Below are 8,247 nucleotides of genomic sequence, written 5' to 3'. Positions count from 1 at the left end.
ATGGGCCAAAATCGCAAGTTCGTGATACTTAGGGACCCAAATGTGTAATTAAACCTTTCAAAAACACATAAACCATAAATTAAGCAAACCAAATCTGATCCTAAATTACAAAAAAAATAAAAAAATCGTCTATTCAATATTCAAAATAAAATTTTCATAAATTATAAACAAAAAAATAATTCATAAATTAAAAAATAATAAAATATAAATTGAAAGAAGAAAAATATGATCAATTATTAACTTTAAAGCTCAAATTCAATTTATAATCAAGTAAAGTTTATACAGAGATATAGTATTAATGATATACCTTCGGTATTTTGTTGATTGGATATGTATGATTCATGATTAATTGAATTACAAGCTCTTCATCTTCAATGTCATCTCCACCTTCATTGGCATCATGTGTTATGAATTTTTTACAGAAACTGACTTGACCCAAAATTGAACGCAGAGTGCCCTTGTTAAGTTATCAGATCTCAACTATTGTTGAAATCAATGTTGATATTATTAAATCGGGTATAAAATGAGTTTAAATGATGCAGCTCGAATATTTAGTTTGTTCATAAAACTTGTTGACAAAATTTTATATGTAATTGGTCGACTAATAGAGACCGTAATATGTTTATGATAAAATGAATAATAACCTAGTAGCACAAGAAATTAAAATCAAATAACCTAAAGAAGAGGTTTTTTTTTTTCTTTCAAAAGGAGCGTGAAGAAGGGTTAGATATGAAGAGAGAAAAAAAGTGAAGAAGGGTTAGATATGAAGAGAGAAAAAAAAACTAGATCTAATCAAGAAAATCAAAGAAGCTGAGTGAATGGGTGAGAAAAGAAACGCGTCTACAACACTTATTTATATTCCGAGTAATAAGAGAGAGGGTTCAATTTTAGGGTTATGGGCTATGGGCATGGGTCTTGAAATATTATACGTGATTTTAATATGGCTATTACTTTTTCCACCCTATTGGTTTCTCATGTGCCCTATTTTTGTCCCAAATTACCCTTTGTTCGAAAAGTAAAACATCAACGCTATCCGGCATATAGAATCCAAAACTAGAATTTTTTTTTTAAGAGAAGAATCCAAAACTAGATGAAACCTTGAATTACATAACAACATTGCATATAATATTAGAAACAAATAATTGAAAATGACTATAATTAAAAGAAAAAAAATGAAAAGAAACAAGAAATGAATAAAATTTGATGAGATAAAACCGCAAGTGCACGGTATTACCGAAGTAGTATAAAAGAGTATCGTTCCGACAGGGAGTAGTTTAATTCAATTAACCTTTGAAAATGATTAGAGGAGAAAAGGATTGTAAGTTGGGGTTTTCAAGCGTTTTAAAGATAATGATAAAAGGAGCCTTGGGATCGTTGGTTTCATCTAAATAACAAGTCCTTCACAAACCAAACTAAAAGCTTATAATGTTATGTTAGACCTAATTTCTCAAGACAGTTTCTCTTATGTTCCTCTAGCAACCAAGCCTATTTCGCTGACTTGATTACTATTAGATTCTGGTTCCTCTAACAACCAAGCCTATTTCGCTGACTTGATTATTATTAGTTCCCTTGAAGATCGAAACTATATGTCTCAAAGATTGCAAAGACTATTTCGCTGCCTTTGCAATCCTTGTCTAAATTCACTTGTTCGAATATCAAAGCTCCACTTTCGTTTTATGAATTGATATTTGGAATAATGGATAAACAATTATCAATCCCACAACTTTCGTTTCTACAGTTTGATAATGGTTGTTCCATGTTAAAACAGTGAATTTAGATAAGAAATTAGGGTTACATAAGATTAAGGCTTAGAGCTTGGCTTGATTAGGATTATGTCATTTAGACTTATCCAACAATCCTAAGACAAGGAGAAGTCTACTCAGTCATGTTCATCGTAGACATGGGGGAGAAGAGAGAAAGCATAAAGGTAAATGACAGGAAAATAAAGGAAAAGAAAAGAACTTTAATTAGAAAAGCAATTGTCACTTATTGAATTCCAAGTAAAGATGAATATTTGTGATGGATGGCTACTCTATTTATAGCATACATTCGACTTAAAATCTAAGCAATTACATTCGGGCTAAAAATAGAGTAGCTTAAAATCTAAGCAAAAGCAGCAAAAGCGACGCTGGAGGGTGGCACGGCCGTGCCAAGCTTCTGACTTGGGGGAGACGTATTTTTGTCTCCGAATCTTCGTATTTTTGCATTCAATCAGCTCCAAGTCCCTTTCTTTTGCTCCAAGACTCGATCCATCCAATATTCATTCCTGAAATAAAATAAAATGCAATTTGTAGTAAACTATCCTAAAAGTGAAATAATACTAATATAAAATAAAATAAAATCTAATTAAAACTAAACTAAAAAGCATATAAAAGTAAGCAATAAATGACTCATCAAAACTCTCATTTTATTAATAGATCATATCTTTCATAGTAAATTTACATTTCCATTGAAGCATATTACACAATTCCTCTTTCATAGTAAATTTGTACGAAAGGCCAATGATGAAAATGAAGTAGTCACGGGGGGGGGGGGGGGTGGTTGAATTGTGATCCTTTAAAAATTAATCTGCAGCTTAAAATTAATTCTCAAGTGGTTTACTTGGAAAAGTTAAGTTAGTAAAATTGCTTCAGAACGTTCTGACGTTCTTTTGCAGATTATGGAGAAACTGTTTTAATCAAGTAACTGTGTTTGTGTGTGTTTTTGTTTGCAGTAAGTAAAGAGTATATGGAATAGAGAATAAAAACACAGAGATTTATAATGGTTCCCCCAATGTGGGTTACTCCACTCCTCACGATCTTGTGAGAGTTTCCACTATGATGTTTGAGATAACCTCTCAAATCCTGCACTTTACAATCTTGTTCACCTGAACAATTACATCAACTGTATTCTCCAAGCCTCGATAGACTTGCACCTTCTTTTAAGTTACCACGATTAAAAAAGTTTATCAAATTACAATAACTCCCCGGCAGCGGCGCCAAAAACTTGATGGGATAAAACCGAAAGTGCACTGTTCTACCAGTGTAGTAATAAGAGTATCGTTCCGACAGGGAGTTATGAATTCAATTAACTGTAGATAATGATTAGACTGAAGGTTTATAAGGTAGAAAAGTTTGGGTTTTTAATTAAAAGCAAATAATAAAAGAAAAGATAAAAGAGGTGTCTTGGGATTATTGGTTCATCTAATTGACAAGTCCTTCACAAACCAAACAATTAAACTTATAACCTTATGTTAGACCTAGTTTCTAAAGACGAGTTTCTCTTAAGCCTATCACATCTCCTATCGGTCTCAGTGAGTGTGTTCCTCTAGCAAGCACGCCTATTTTCATGGTTGATTACTATTAGAATCCTTGAAGTTCGAAACTCTATAAGTCTCAAGGTTCACTAGACTATTTTCATGTTTCGCAATCCTTGTCTAAATTCACTTGATCGAATATTAATGCTACACTTTCGTTTTATGAATTAACATTTGGAATAATGGATTAACGATTCTCAAACCCTCCACTTTCATTTCCACAGTTTGATAATATTTAATCCATGTTAAAACGGTGAATTTAGAAGAGAAACTAGGGTTACATAATATTAAGGTTGAAGGTTTGGTTTGATTTAGGATTATGTCATTTAGACTTATCCAAAAATCCCAAGACAAGATAAGTCTACCCACTAACGTTCATTGTAGACATAGAGAAGAAGAGAGAAAGGATAAAAGTAAATAACAAGAAAGTAAAGGTGAACTTTTATTCAAAGAAACAATTGTCACTTATTATTTAAGAGAACAAAAGATGAATATTTGTGATGGCTAGCTACTCAACTTATAGTTTACATTCGACTTAAAATCTAAGCAATCACTAGAATGTTCCACAAGTAAACTAAAACAGAGTAGCTTAAAATCTAAGTAAAAGCAGCAAAAGTTGTTCTGGAGGGTGGCACGGCCGTGCCAATCCTATCACGGGCCGTGCCAAGTTTCTGACTTGAGGGAGATATATTTTTGTCTCCGAATCTTCGTATTTTCGTACCGAATCAGCTCCAAAACCCCTTTCTTTTGCTCCAAGACTCAATCCATCAAATATTCGTTCCTGAAATATAACAATATGCAATTGTAGTAAAATAGCTCAAAAAGGAAATAATATTAAAATAAAATAAACTTAAATCTAAATAAAACGAAACTAAATAACATATTAAAATAGATAATAAATGACTCATCAAACTCCCCCACACTTGAATTTTTGCTTGTCCTCAAGCAAAATGCATAAACATGGTAGAACAAAACAATATTATCATATGACAATTTAATTAAAACTCATGTCTCCTCAAGGGCTTCAATTTCAAGCGTACACTAATCACAAACTCAAACATTTCTTGTAAACCTTATTCAACCCAACAATCAAGTTTCAAGTGAGTGTGTGTGTGTGTAGTGCAACCCTATTCTTGCTCCTGTATAAGATGGATATTATGAGGAAACATATTCTAATCCTAGTACTAAATCAACCAAGAAAAATTCTTTCTTCATTTCATATAAGAGAGATGTGAGTATTTGTGATCTTTGATCTTTGCCATTTACACATTTTTGGGTACTTTATTTAAGGAAACAACACCTTCACGTAGGAAGTCGGAGGGCCTACCCCCTTCCCCAATCTAGATTCAATGGTGCCCCTTAAAACATACATCATCTTCACGTAGGAATTCGGAGGGCCTACCTCCTTCCCCAATCTAGATTCATTGAAGCTTTTTAAAGTTTTTCAATATAACATCACCTTCACGTAGGATGTTGGAGGGCCTACCCCCTTCCACAATCTAGATTCAATGATGCAACCTTGAAATCAATTTGGCTATTTGGTTTTTTATAAATTCCCTTATACTAACTTATACTACTTTTAGTTTGAGAATTTCTAAAGGTCAACGTACCGCTAAGATTAGAACGCATTTTCTTAAAATACATATTCATACACTTACTCAAGGGAAGCAACTTGTGTTTTTCTCATTGGAGAATTTATGAAAACAAGATGTGGGTATATCAAGAAAACTTAAAACATAAGAGTTTACTTTCATGTACAAGAAACAACCAATTTAGAGGAGACAATAAACATTTATGTCATGATTTTTCAATAAAAACAAGTTATTTAATCATGCCTTTCACAATAAAACAAAACAAAAAGAATAAAGTTCAAGGGAGTTTGGAAACACTACGACTCAAGACACTTTATTAGGCTCCCCCCACAGTTAGGAGAAGCATTGTCCTCAATGATTTATAATAATAATAAGAAGAAGAAGAAGAAGAAGAAGAAGATGATGATGATGAAGAAAGAAGAGAAGTAAAGAAGAGTATAGGAAGAGGAGAGCTCACAATTTTATTGAAGTCCATAAGGTAGATCTTGGAGGTGAAGGTGTTGCATCATGTATCGGAACATTTGATTGTTTTATTCATTTATTTGATTGCCCCTTAGGACATCGTTTCTTAGCCCGATCGTTTCAACACTTTGTCTTTGTTGCTTGGTGCATGTTCTTTGAACTTCGGTTTGCATCCATGCCCACCGTTCATCATTATAGTTTCCACCAGCTTCTTCTTAATGGTGTAAGTTTGCACCTACCTCCTCTTCATCACCACCATCATCACCATCATTGTGTACCGGTGGGTTAGTACCAACATAAACCAAGTTTTCTACCACCTCCGAATTAGTAATATCTGAATTAGGTTAAATAATCAAGAAATTAGCATTATTGACTCTCCACTCATATTGGTAATTGTTAGAAGGGCCATGGATTCCAAAAAAAAAACATGCTAGTGAGGGTTTCTAAGTCAAGATAGTAGTTTCCCTCAATCGTATTTATCCCTTCGTTCACATTTACCTCAAATTTTTTTAACAATGAAAGTGATGATTCCACCTACCATTATATCACCCTTATCATCTAGTTTCTTTTTAGCAATTGAAACAAGATAATCAAGCAAATAATAGCAAATTTTAATAGGATGGTTATAAAGCATAGCCCACAACATAAACAGCTCATCAATCCTCATCATTCCTACCTCTTTCCTAGTTTATCCATAACATTATTATCAGTGCATCTACAAGCATAAATAGATTGAGAGTTAAGAGCTTTAGACCTACTCCTTTGCTTGTCATCTTTAAAATTGATGTCATGGTTCTTGACTGTTGCTTTCTTTTTCTTTGCACCACTTCTAGAGCTTTCAATCTCCTTGCCTTTCTTTTTTTTGATGCCATTGACCTAGTTGACTTGGTATGGGTTTTAGGGAAGGTTAGGGTTTGGTAAGGTTGGTTTAGTGATGGGTTGGGGTTTAAGTGAGGTTGATGAGTTTAATGATGGAGATTGGTGAAGAATTTTTTTGGTTATTGGGTTAGGGTTTAATGGTGTAGAATTTGGATGGATGAATCTTGGTTTTTATTGGTGGTTGATGTTTGGAATGATGAATGGAGATAGATATGGAGGTTTAAAGGGTGATGTTATGGAGGTTTAGAGAGAGAAGTTGAAGGATGAGGGAAGTTTGTGTTTGAGAATGAAGGAAGAAGAAGAAAAGTGAAAAATAAATGGTAAAAGAGGGTCTGGGACCATGGCACGGTCGTGCCACCACAGGCACGGGCCGTGCGAACTCTCTGGAAGTTGGTGGATGTTGGCTAGGTTACAGGCACGACCGTGCCAACATAGGCACTGGCCGTGCTAAGCTTCTGGACATGCAAGGCTCAATTTTCTTCATTTTTTCGCATCATATTTGGACAAATACCTACAAAACAAATTAAAAAAACACAAAACAAACAAAATAAAAGCAATTAAACTTGTGGGTTGCCTCTCACGAAGCGCTCGTTTAAAGTCATTAGCTTGACAATCAAGAGGTTTCTCTACCCTATACCCAATCTTTCCCAAAGGGACAGTGGCATCAAACTGACATTCTTTCCCAAATCACACATGGCTTTCTCAATGGTTTCACTCTTAATCACACAAGGGGTGGAAAAACTCTCAATCACTATGAGGTTAGGCTTAACAAGCCTTTGTGGGACATGGATTTTGAGTTTATAAAGTAGTGAAACGATTGGCTTATCACTCTATCCTATGACTTTCTCACCTTGTTGCTTTTCACTCTCTATCTCACCCACAATTGTCTTAGTTTTCATAATGGGGTCCTCTAATTGCTTACCGTCCCTAAGTTGAAGTGCATTAATAATGCCTTTGGGGTTGGTTTCAGTTTGACTTGGAAAGACTTCGGGAGTTTGAGAGGAAGTAGCTTCTTGTGGGGCTACTTGAGAGATTTGAGTTTCTAGCATTCTAGTGTGAGTAGCAATGGAGTCCACTTTAGATGTAAGCTTGACAAGAGAGTCATTCAAAAATCCAGTTTGATTTTTAAGTTCTTGAAATTGCTTGGATTGCTCCATAGCATGTTTTTCTAGTAAAATCTCCAAGCTGGATTTCTGCGGGACTCTTTGGTTGTTTGCATAAATGGGTAGTGTTATTTGTTGTCCAAAGGTATTTTTAGGAGTTTTGTTATAAAAATTTTGCTCGGAACTTTTAGCAACACTACCTAGTTGGCATTTAACACCAGTATGGTCAAGTATTCCACAAAATTCACAAGGTGGTGAAACAAGAGCAGGTGTGACGACACTTACAGTTAATTTATCAAATTTTTGAAGAAGTGTGTCCACCTTAGCAGATAGATGATCAAGGGTAGAAACCTAGTACATACCTGCCTCTTTTTTAGAGGGTGGAGGAGTAACATCAGCGATAACTCTCTCACTTGTCCACTGATAGTGGTTTTGTGCCATGTCCTCGATCAAAGCATATGCTCCTGTGTATGTTTTATTCATCAAAGCTCCACCTGCAGCTGCATCAACATAAATTTTTGTGGTACACAAAAGACCATTATAAAAAACGTGGATAATAAGCCAATTCTCAAAACCATGATGGGGGCAAAGCCTAAGCATTTCTTTGAAACGGTCCCACGCATCGTAAAGAGATTCACCATCTTTTTGAGTGAATTGTGTGATTTAACTCCTTAATTGAGCAGTTTTACTATGGGAAAAGAATTGGGAAAGGAATGCCTTCCTCATTTGGTCCCATGACGTGATAGAACCAATTTGCAATGAATGAAACCAAGCACTATCTCTATCCCTCAAAAGAGAAAGAAAATAGGTGAAACCTTACAACCTCTTGGTTTGCCTTTAAAGTTCCACTGAGTCTTAAAAAATTTGAAACATGAAGATTCGGATCCTCAGTGGATGATCCGAAAAATTGATTTTG

At 34.6% G+C, this 8,247-nt stretch overlaps 1 non-coding gene across 1 annotated transcript; it reads left to right on the top strand.

Moving 5' to 3' along the window:
- Positions 1-7,902: 7,902 nt before the first annotated feature.
- LOC112416827 (small nucleolar RNA R71) lies at positions 7,903-8,009 on the top strand. Its single transcript, XR_003007342.2, has one exon. It is a non-coding gene; the product is annotated as a small nucleolar RNA R71 (small nucleolar RNA).
- Positions 8,010-8,247: the final 238 nt, after the last annotated feature.

The sequence above is a fragment of the Medicago truncatula genome, chromosome 7 (assembly GCF_003473485.1).
Source record: "Medicago truncatula cultivar Jemalong A17 chromosome 7, MtrunA17r5.0-ANR, whole genome shotgun sequence".
Classification (NCBI taxonomy): Eukaryota; Viridiplantae; Streptophyta; class Magnoliopsida; order Fabales; family Fabaceae; genus Medicago; species Medicago truncatula.
This window is presented reverse-complemented; position numbering and strand designations above follow the sequence as displayed.